Below are 10,667 nucleotides of genomic sequence, written 5' to 3' on the forward strand. Positions count from 1 at the left end.
ATGGCAAACTTGTATAGACACTATGGAAATTAGTGTGGCAGTTTCTTGATCCTATAGTGCCTTAGTATATAATATTTTAGCATATACCAAAAAAAGATAGTACATACTATTACAGAGACACTTACTAACTTGTTCATGCTGTTCTATTCATAAGAGCTAAAAAGTATTCAATTTAGCAAGTAACTAACTGTACTGGTTGGTTTTGTGTGTCAACTTGACACAGCTGGAGTTATCACAGAGAAAGGAGCTTCAGTTGATGAAATGCCTCCATGAGATCCAACTGTAAGGCATTTTCTCAGTCATCAAGGGGGAAAGGCCCCTTTGTGGGTGGGACCATCTCTGACCTGGTACTCTTGGTTCTATAAGAGAGCAGGCTGAGCAAGCCAGGTGAGGCAAGCCAGTAATGAACATCCCTCCATGGTCTCTGCATCAGCTCCTGCTTCCTGACCTGTTTGAGTTTCAGTCCTGACTTCCTTGGTGATAAACAGCAGTATGGAATTATAAGCTGAATGAACCCTTTCCTTCCCAACTTGCTTCTTGTTCATGATGTTTGTGTAGGAATAGAAACCCTGACTAAGACAAATTGGTACCAGCATAGTGGGGTATTCCTGTGACAACCTGACCATGTTTTAGGAAGGACTGTGGAAGGACTTTGGAACTTTGGGCTATAAGATCCATTTGGTGTTAAGAGCTCTGTCAGATGTTGTATAGGAGCTTGGAAGATAATGTTAAGAAAAGTGCAGACGATGGAGGTCTGGCTTGTGAAATTTCAGAGGGAAAATTAAAGACTCTTTTCAGGGCNATTGCTGTTTTGATTGTGAAGATTCTGTAGTTCTGGTTAGCTGTGGCCGAAGAATCAGTTGTGATTTACAAGATACCAGAACTACTAAAGCAAACACTTTGCATTACTGGGACTATTGATGCTGGTTAGCTGGAGCTAAGAAATTAGCGGTGATTAAGAAGAGACCAGCATTTCTGAGGTGACACCTTCTGGAAAGTATTTTCTGAAAGCACAAAGAGGCTGTGTTCCAGAGATAGCCAAGGTTGTACTCCTGCTGCAGCGGGACTTGGTAATGTGTAAGGGTCACCCAGGTGATACTGGTTTTGAAGGCATGAAGGGGTCACACAGAGCAGCTGAGGCTCAGCACTGTGAGAGGCCATCGAAGGCCATTGGTGAAGGTGCAGCNTCAGTTGCAATTGACAGCCCAGGTTTGAAGGGGTCATGTAGTGTTTTGGAGATGCCAGTACCATGAGATGACCACCAAGAGCAGCAGCAGTGGAGTACAGGCATCTGGAGCCTAGAGGACGACTCGACTCATGTGCTACAAAGAGCATGGCTGGAGAAGTGACCCAAACCCTTGGAGGAGCCCAGAAAATTGTGAGGTGGATCCCAGACATTGGATGGTTGGATGTTTATTTTTGCTTTTGATTATGATTGTGCCCTGATACTTTACCTCTTGAAGGAAGAAACTATTTTAGTGGAGCCCACAGTTAAGAAACTTTTAATTGTAAAAAGACTTTGGATTTTAAAAGAGATGGATATTTTAAAGAGATTGAAATTTTAAGAATACATAAAGACTGTGGGACATTTAAAGTTATTTGGACCTTGGGGATAAATAAGAATGTAAGGGTTGAGGCTTAATAGTGATGTGTTTGTGTGTCAGGTTGACAAGGGGTCAATTGACTGGATTTGTATGTCAACTTGACACAGCTGGAGTTATCACAGAGAAAGGAGCTTCAGTTGAGTAAATGCCTCCATGAGATCCAACTGTAAGGCATTTTCTCAATTAGTGATCAAGGGGGAAAGGCCCCTTGTGGGTGGGAACATCTCTGGGCTGGTACTCTTGGTTCTACAAGAGAGCAGGCTGAGCAAGACAGGGGAAGCAAGCCAGTAAAGAACATCCCTCCATGGCCTTTGCATCAGCTCCTGCTTCCTGACCTGCTTGAGTTCCACTCCTGACTTTTTTCAGTGATGAACAGCAATGTGGAAATGTAAGCTGAATAAACCCTTTCCTCCCCAACCACTTCTTGGTCATGATGTTTGTGCAGGAATAAAAACCTTGACTAAGACACTAACTGACTAGGTATCTGCCAATAAACAAAGGGATAAAGAAATGTGGTATATTTGCATGATGAAATTTCACCTTGCAAGAAATTCACAGAAACCTGAAATGAGCTGGTAAATATCATCCTGACTGAGACAACACAGACCCCAAAAGAAAGATATCATATGTATTAACTTATATGGAAATTAACTGTAAATACTTTAATTAATAGTCTAAAATCCATATAAATCCATATAAGCACAGAGGTTAAATATAAAGTAAGGGACTGGCAGAGGATAGCATAATTTAGGAAGGGAAAATAGAATGAATAGTTTTATTAATGGTTTAATGAGGAAACTGAAACAGAAGGAACAAATGGGGAAGGTGAAGGAAGATTGCACTTATGAAGGGAATACTGGGACAGAAGCCTAAAATAAAGTGCATTTTTAATGGGTTATATAAAAACATAAGAATAAAGCTTCTTAAAAATATATACACAAATGAAAGATATTTATATGGAATCACCAACTAACAGAGAAAGTACATCTCCAAAAGGATTTCTCCTGTGACAAAATGAAGCTTCTAGTACTAGAATTGGGTTACATCTAATGGAGTCTTTGGCCCTTTGAAAACCCACAACAGTCCAGCCTCTTGCCAAAGCTATGGTGGCTCTCCACAACTAATAATAAGGGCCTGCTGCCGAAGACAACTCTTACCAAACAAATTGCTCATGGGAATTTAGCTAGTGTTCAGCTACAATCTCAACTCTGGAGTAGTATTTAGGGTGCTGGAAGATACTCTGTAAGGAGAAAGGTAAACACCAAACCAGTTATAAGCCCTTGCTCTGCAATAGTATCCTCCATGCAAGATGGGCTAGTACACAAAGCTTGTGAGACTAACTAGTGAATATCAGATTGGATTAAATTACACTCCATGAGATGATTGGCCAAGTATGTAAGAATATATAGGTCAGGGACATAGAGGAAAAGCAATATAACACCACACTAAATGAACCTAGCAAAAAAATTAGTCCTATCAATGTCTCTTACTCAGCCAACATCAGAGAAGTTTGCATGTGCAGTCAATGAGAATATATACAGAGACCCACAGATAGATGATATAAAACAGAATGATGACCTTGAAATATTCAGTATTAAATGGAATGTCTCTACTCCTCGCCCACAACCCCCACCCCCAACCTGCCACTATCACCACAGGTTATCATCAGGGAAACCTGTTGATGTGAAGGAAAAAAGATTGCAAGAACCAGAGGGAATAAGCGAGATAAACACACACACACACACACATTCACACACACACACACGAAACAAACAAACAAAAAAGTCCTAACCATAGTATGACCTATGCATATAGAAACTCATATAAACTATGGCAGCATGCATATAACCTGTACAGGTGTGGGCCTAATGAGTTTCCAGTGCTAAAACTAGAAATGGGCCCAAATCCACTTCTTAAACTGAGCATCTTTTACTTCCTCATTATAAGAAAAGGGGATTAATATCAGATATATAAATTATAAAACAAATTATAATACTAAAGCACACACACACACAGACACACACACACAAAACCCAGAATATGGCCAGTATTTTAAAAATTAAGATCAGGTTAATTAACTTTAATGAATATGTCAATTCTTTTTAGTAGTCAGAAGTTTTAATATTAAGAGGGAAGAAAATATTAAAAATTAATCATGTTTATATTTTTATTTGGTTACTTACTTAAAGTAAACTCAAAATATTAGTTATAAAAGAAGAAAATAGTTATCTAAGTTATGGCATCAATAGTATATTGAATAATTTTACTAATATTTTCAGGAAACTTCCAAAATCAGACTCATAAGATTCTAAATTGTTAATCTTAAGAGCAGCCAGCACAATGCCTTCATTAACATGCCAGAGTTTAACTTCAGTCTTACCATTGTTCTGTCTCACAGAAACCTTTCTGGCTTCATCTCACAGCCGTGACTTCAAAGAATACTTTGGCTATGTGAAGAGTTGGAAGCCATCCATTCTGGGCAACATAAGATCCTGTTTCAAGAAACTTCTCTTTCAAAAGTAGATTTATTCAATGGTGACTATCTAAGGTGGGTTCTCTCAGGATCTCTCAGGCCACAGAAGTAGCATAGTACCTGGGAAGGGTTCTATGTGCCTACATCTGCATCCAGGAGGTGGGGGTGTGCTGCAGTCAGTCCTCTGTGCACTTGTCTTGGCAGGAGAGAGCTAGTCTCCTAGGATAGATAGCACAGGCTTACAGACTCAGAGGAACAAGCTCCAGTCAAAGACAGCAAGAACATATAACCCCAGAGATTACCAAATGGTGAAAGAAAAGTTCAAGAATCTTACTAAGAGAAACCAAGACTACTTGGCATCATCAGAACTCAGAACTCCCACAACAGGGAGTTCTGGATATCCCAACACACCAGAAAAGTAAGATTCAAATCATATCTCATGATGCTGGTAGAGGATTTTAAGAAGGACATTAGTAACTCCCTTATAGAAATACAGGAGAACACATTTAAACAGGTAAAAGTCCTTAAAGATGAAAAATCCCTTAAAGAATTACAGGAGTGCTACGCACACTCCAGTGAAGTTTGCTTGGCATGCCGAGAGGCCTAGGAGCACTCACGAGGCAAAGAGTTTCACAGAAACTCACCTCCTGGAACTTTAGCGTTTTCATAATCCATATCTCATACCCTATCCCCGTGTATGGATCCACGTGCTCTCTTACCTTATCATAAGTGCCTTTTAAGATTGAATTTTGACATAGCTAAGCCTTTGCCAGTATTCCAATGTCCCAGAAAATCCTTGAAGCAGACAAACTGGGAATTCAGTAGGGATTCAGTGTGAAAGTTATCTATTCAGTAACATTCAAATTTACTTCTAGTAGAGCCAAGCTGGAATTGCTGGCTGGTCTGCAGAGTGTTTACTTGAGACAATAGCCAGTCTTACCCAGAGAATGGAATTCACAATGGCATAGTGAACAGGTGGGTTCACCATGAAAGAGTTAGGGAATCCCCATGAGACAGGTTTCTTCACTTGGCCCAAAGAAACAGCATAAGTCAGGCATTAACTAAGAAACCCTGGTGGTGGGTTTAGCAATAGACTAGCATTACACCTGGCTCCCTTCTTAGTGGCAGCAGCCTGGTCCTCCCCTTCTTTTGATGTATACATTCCTTTTGTATTATGTCACTGTAACTCGGTGGATGTATCTCGCCTGGTTTCTTGATATTCTTCTGTATAAAAAGTTTGATGCTCGACTTGACAAATTACATTCAGATTCTACATTATCTCTTGTGTGCATCTTTCTGTCTTTTCATCAACTCCTTGCCCATCTGCACCCAGAGCCCCGTCTTACACAGATTAGGGACCCAAGAGGGTCAATGGCACAGGAGAATACAGGTAAACAGGTAGAAGCCCTTAAAGAGGAAACAAAAATAACCCTTAAAGAAATCTAGGAAAACACAACCAATCACATGAAAGAATTGAATAAAACCATCCAGGAACTAAAAATGAAAGTAGAAACAATGAAGGAATCACAGAGGGTAAAAACTATAGAGATACAAAACCTAAGAAAGAAATCTGGAGCCATATATGCAAGCATCACCAACAGAATACAAGAAATATAAGAGAGAATCTCAGATGCAGAAGATTTCATAGAAAACATTGACACAATAGTCAAAAAAAATGCAAAATGTAAAAATATCCTAACTCAGAACATCAAGAAAATCCAGGACACAATGAGAAGACCAAACCTAAGGATAATAGGAATAGATAAGAGTGAAGATATTCAACTTAAAGGGCCAGTAAATATCATCAACAAAATTATAGAAGAAAACTGCCCTAACCTAAAGAAAGAAATGATCATCAACATCCAAGAAGCCTACAGAACTCCAAATAGATTGGACCAAAAAAAGAAATTCCTCTGTAACATAATAATCAAAAAAACAAACAAACAAACAAACAAAAAACAACCAAACAAACAAACAAACAAAAAAAACCAATTGAACAAAACAAGGAAATAATATTAAATGCAGTAAGGGGAAAAGGTCAAGTAACATATGAAGGCAGACCTATTAGAATTACATCTGACTTATCACCAGAGACTATGGAAGCCAGAAGATCCTGGACAGATATCATATAGACCCTAAGAGAACACAAATGCCAGCGCAGGCTACTCTACCCAGCAAAACTCTCAATTACCATAGATGGATAAACCAAAGTATTCCAAGATGAACCCAAATTCACACAATAACTTTCCTCGAATTCAGCCCTTCAAAGAATAATAAAGGGAAAACTTCAACACAAGGAGGGAAAATACATTCTAGAAAAAGGAAGAAAATAATCATTTAACAAACCTAAAAGAAGATAGCCACAAGAACAGAATCCCAATTCTAACAATAAAAATAACAAGAAGCAACAATTACTTTTCTTTAATATCTCTTATAACAAATGGACTCAATTCCCCAGTAAAAAGACAGACTAAAAGACTGCCTGCAAACAGGACCTGATATTTTGCTGCATACAGGAAACTCACTTCATTGACAAAGACAGATATTACCTCAGAGTAAAAGGCTAGAAAACAATTTTCCAAGCAAATGGTCCAAAGAAACAATTTGGAGTGTCCATTCTAATATTGAATAAAATCGATTTTCAAATTAAAGTTATCAAAAAATACAAGTCAGGTCCCCTCATAATCATCAAAGGTAAAATCTACCAAGATGAACTCTCAATTCTGAACATCTATGCTCCAAATGCAAGGGCATCCACATTTATTAAAGAGACTTTACTAAAGTTCTAAGCACACAATGCACTGCACACAATAATAGTGGGAGACTGAAACGCCCCACTCTCATCACTGGGCTAATCCTGGAAACAGAAACTAAACAAAGACACAGGGAAACTAAGAGAAGTTTTGAAACAAATGGATTTAACAGATATCTACAAAACATTTTATCCTAAAACAAAAGGATATACCTTATTCTCATCAAACACTTCACGATACCTTCTCCAAAACTGACCATATAATCAGTCACAAAACAGGCCTCAACAGACACAAAAATATTGAAATAATCCCATGCAATCTATCATATCACCACAGACTAAGGCTGATCTTCAAAGCAACATAAATATTAGAAAGCCCACATACACGTGGAAGCTGAATAAAACTCTACTCAATGATAACTTGGTCAAGGAAGAAATAAAGAAAGAAATTAAAGACATTCTAGTGTTTAATGAAAATGAAATCACAACATACCCAAACTTATTTGACACAATGAAAGCAGTCCTAAGAGGCAAAATCATAGCTCTGATTACCTTCAAAAAGAAACTGGAAAAAACACACACTAGCAACTTTATAGCACACCTAAAAGCTCTAGAACAAAAGGAAGCAAATTCACCCTAGAGGAATAGTCAGAAGGAAATAATCAAACTCAGGGCTGAAATCAATGAAGTAGAAACAAAAAGAATTACACAAAGAATCAAACCAGGAGCTGGTTCTTTGAGAAAATCAACACAACAGATAAACTCATAGTCAGACTAACTAGAGGGCAAGGGACAATATCCTAATTTACAAAATCAAAAATAAAAAAGACAGGTAACACCAGTATCTGAGGACATCCAAAAAAATCATCAGATCCTACTACAAAACCCTATACTCAACAAAACTGGGAAACCTGGATAAAATGAAAACTTTTCTAGACATTTACCAGGTACCAAAGTTAAATCAGGTTCAGATTAATGATCTAAACAGTCCTATATCCCCTAAAGAAAGAGAAACAGTCATTATTAGTCTCCCAAACAAACAAACAAACAAACAGGACTAGATTGGTTTAATGCAGAGTATTATCAGACCTTCAAAAATGACCTAATACAAATACTTCTCAAACTATTCCACAAAGTAGAAACAGAAGGTACTCTTCCCAATTTATTCTATGAAGCCACAATTACTCTGAAATTCAAACCACACAAAGACCCAACAAAGAAAGAGAACTTCAGAAAAATTTCCCTTAATTTCCCTTGTCAATTTGGATGCAAAAATGCTCAATAAAATTCTTGCAAACCAAATTCAAGACCAAATCAAAAGATGATCCATCATGACGAAGTAGGCTTCATCCCAGGGATGCAGGGATGATTCAATATACAGAAGTCCATAATGTAATACACTACGTAAAAAACTCAAAGAAGAAAATGATATGATCATCTTATTTGATGCTGAGAAATCATTTGACAAAATCCAACACTCATTCATGATAAAAGTCCTGGAAAGATAAGGAATTCAAAGCCCATACCTAAACATAGTAAAAACAACGTATAGCAAACCAGTAGCCAACATCAAACTAAATGGAGAGAAACTTGAAGCAATCCCAGTAAAATAAGGGACTAGACAAGGCTGTTCACTCTCTCCCAACCTATTCAGTATAGTACTTGATGTGATATCCAGAGATATTAGACAACTAAAGGAGATCAAAGGGATACAAATTGGAAAGGAAGAAGTCAAAATATACTATTTGCAAATGATATGATAGGATATATAAGTGACCCCAAAAATTTCACCAAAGAACTCTTAAACCTAATAAACAACTTCAGTAAAGTATCTGGATATAAAATTAACTCAAACAAAACAGCAGCCTTTATTTACACAAATAATAAACAGGCTGAGAAAGAAATAAGAGAAACAGCACCCTTCAAAATAGTCACAAATAATATAAAATACCTTGGTAAGACAATAACTAAGCAAGTGAAAAATCTGTATGATAAGAACTTCAAGTCTCTGAGGAAAGAAATCAAAGAAGATCTCAGAGATGGAAAGATCTCATATGGTCATGGATTGGCAGGATTAATGTGTAAAAATGGCCATTTTGCCAAAAGCTATCTACAGATTCAATGTAATCCCCATCAAAATTCCAACTCAATTCTTCACCGAGTTAGAAAGGACAATTTGCAAATTCATCTGGAATAACAAAAAACCTAGGATAGCAAAAACAATTCTCAAAAATAAAATAACCTCCAGTGGAATCACCATCCCTTACTTCAATCTGTACTACAGAATAATTGTGATAAAAGATGCATGGTACAGGTACAGTGACAGAAAGGTAAATCAGTTGAATAGAACTGAAGAACCGGAAATGAACCCACACACCTATGGTCACTTGATTTTTGACAAAGGAGCTAAAACCATCCTGTGGAAGGAGACAGCATTTTCAATAAATGGTGCTTGCTCAATTGGAACTTAGCATGTAGAAGAATGCAAAACGATCCATTTTTATCTCGTTGTAAAAATTAAAGTCTAAGTGGATCTAGGACCTCTACATAAAACTAGAGATACTGAAATTTATAGAAGAGTAAGTAGGGAAGATATGGGCACAGGGGAAAATTTCCTGAACAGAACACCAATGGCTTGTGCTGTAAGATCAGGAATTAACCAATTGGACCTCATAAAATTGCAAAGCTTTTGTAAGGCAAAGGACCCTGTCAATTAGACAAAAAAGGAAACCAACAGATTGATAAAATATCCAGTATATACAAAGAACTCAAGAAGTTAGACTCCAGAGAACCAAATAACCCTATTAAAAATGGGGTATACAGACATTATGGCAGATGCCAACAAGAAGCTGATGACAGGAACCTGAATTAGCTGTCTCCTGAGTGCCTTTGTCAGTTCCTCGCAATTATAGAACTGGATGCTCACAATCATCCGTAGGAAAGAGCACAAGGTCCCCAATGAAGGAGCCTGAGAGAGTACCCAAGAAGCTGAAGGGATCTGAAGCCCTATAGAAAGAACATCAATATGAACTAATCAGTATCCCCAGAACTCCTTGGAACTAAACCATCAATCAAAGAAAACACATCGTGGGACATGTGGCTCTAGATGTATATGTAGATGAGGGTGGTCTAGTTGGTCATGAATGGGAGGAGAGGCCTTTGGTCCTGGGAAGGTTCTATGCCTCAGTATAGGGGAAGGCCAGGGCCAGAATGTGGGAGTGGGTTTGTTGGTGAGCAGAGGGAGATGGGAAAGGATAGGCTTTTTTTGGAGTGTAAACTAGGAAAAAGGATAACATTTCATATGTAAATAAAGAAAATGATAGAAAAAAATGAAAAAAAGTAATTCATAAATTCTTTTCTAGTTAAAGTACAAGTTCAAGCAAATAAGTATAAAATTCATTTTTCTACCACTTGCTAAATCATTAGAAAATACAAAACCGAATGTAATTATCCAAATGTGAATATACTCTGCTAGCTCCCACTTTCAAATCCTCCCACCTGTTAGAATTGATCATGGTCATAAAGACTTACACAAATAAAAAATTTGCATGGTGACATGAAAAGTATAAACCCTAAAAAACTGGTAACAGAAACTTGAAAGTTTTGAAACAGGCCTGTTGGCATATGTTTTTCTCAACTTACTTTAATAAGAGCCCAAAGTCCCTTCTATTTATCCACCCACCAGATGTATTGGGCAAGGAAGTTTATTAGTAAAGGGGAAAGTGGACCAATTTAGAAATAATTCTTTGGTGCAATTACAATCTTTTGTTATTCTCAGCCTAGTCCACTAGTAAACACCAAATACAAACCAGCAGCTGCAGTCCAATCCACTAGGGAG

Source organism: Mus caroli, chromosome 1 (genome assembly GCF_900094665.2).
Source record: "Mus caroli chromosome 1, CAROLI_EIJ_v1.1, whole genome shotgun sequence".
NCBI classification, from domain to species: domain Eukaryota; kingdom Metazoa; phylum Chordata; class Mammalia; order Rodentia; family Muridae; genus Mus; species Mus caroli.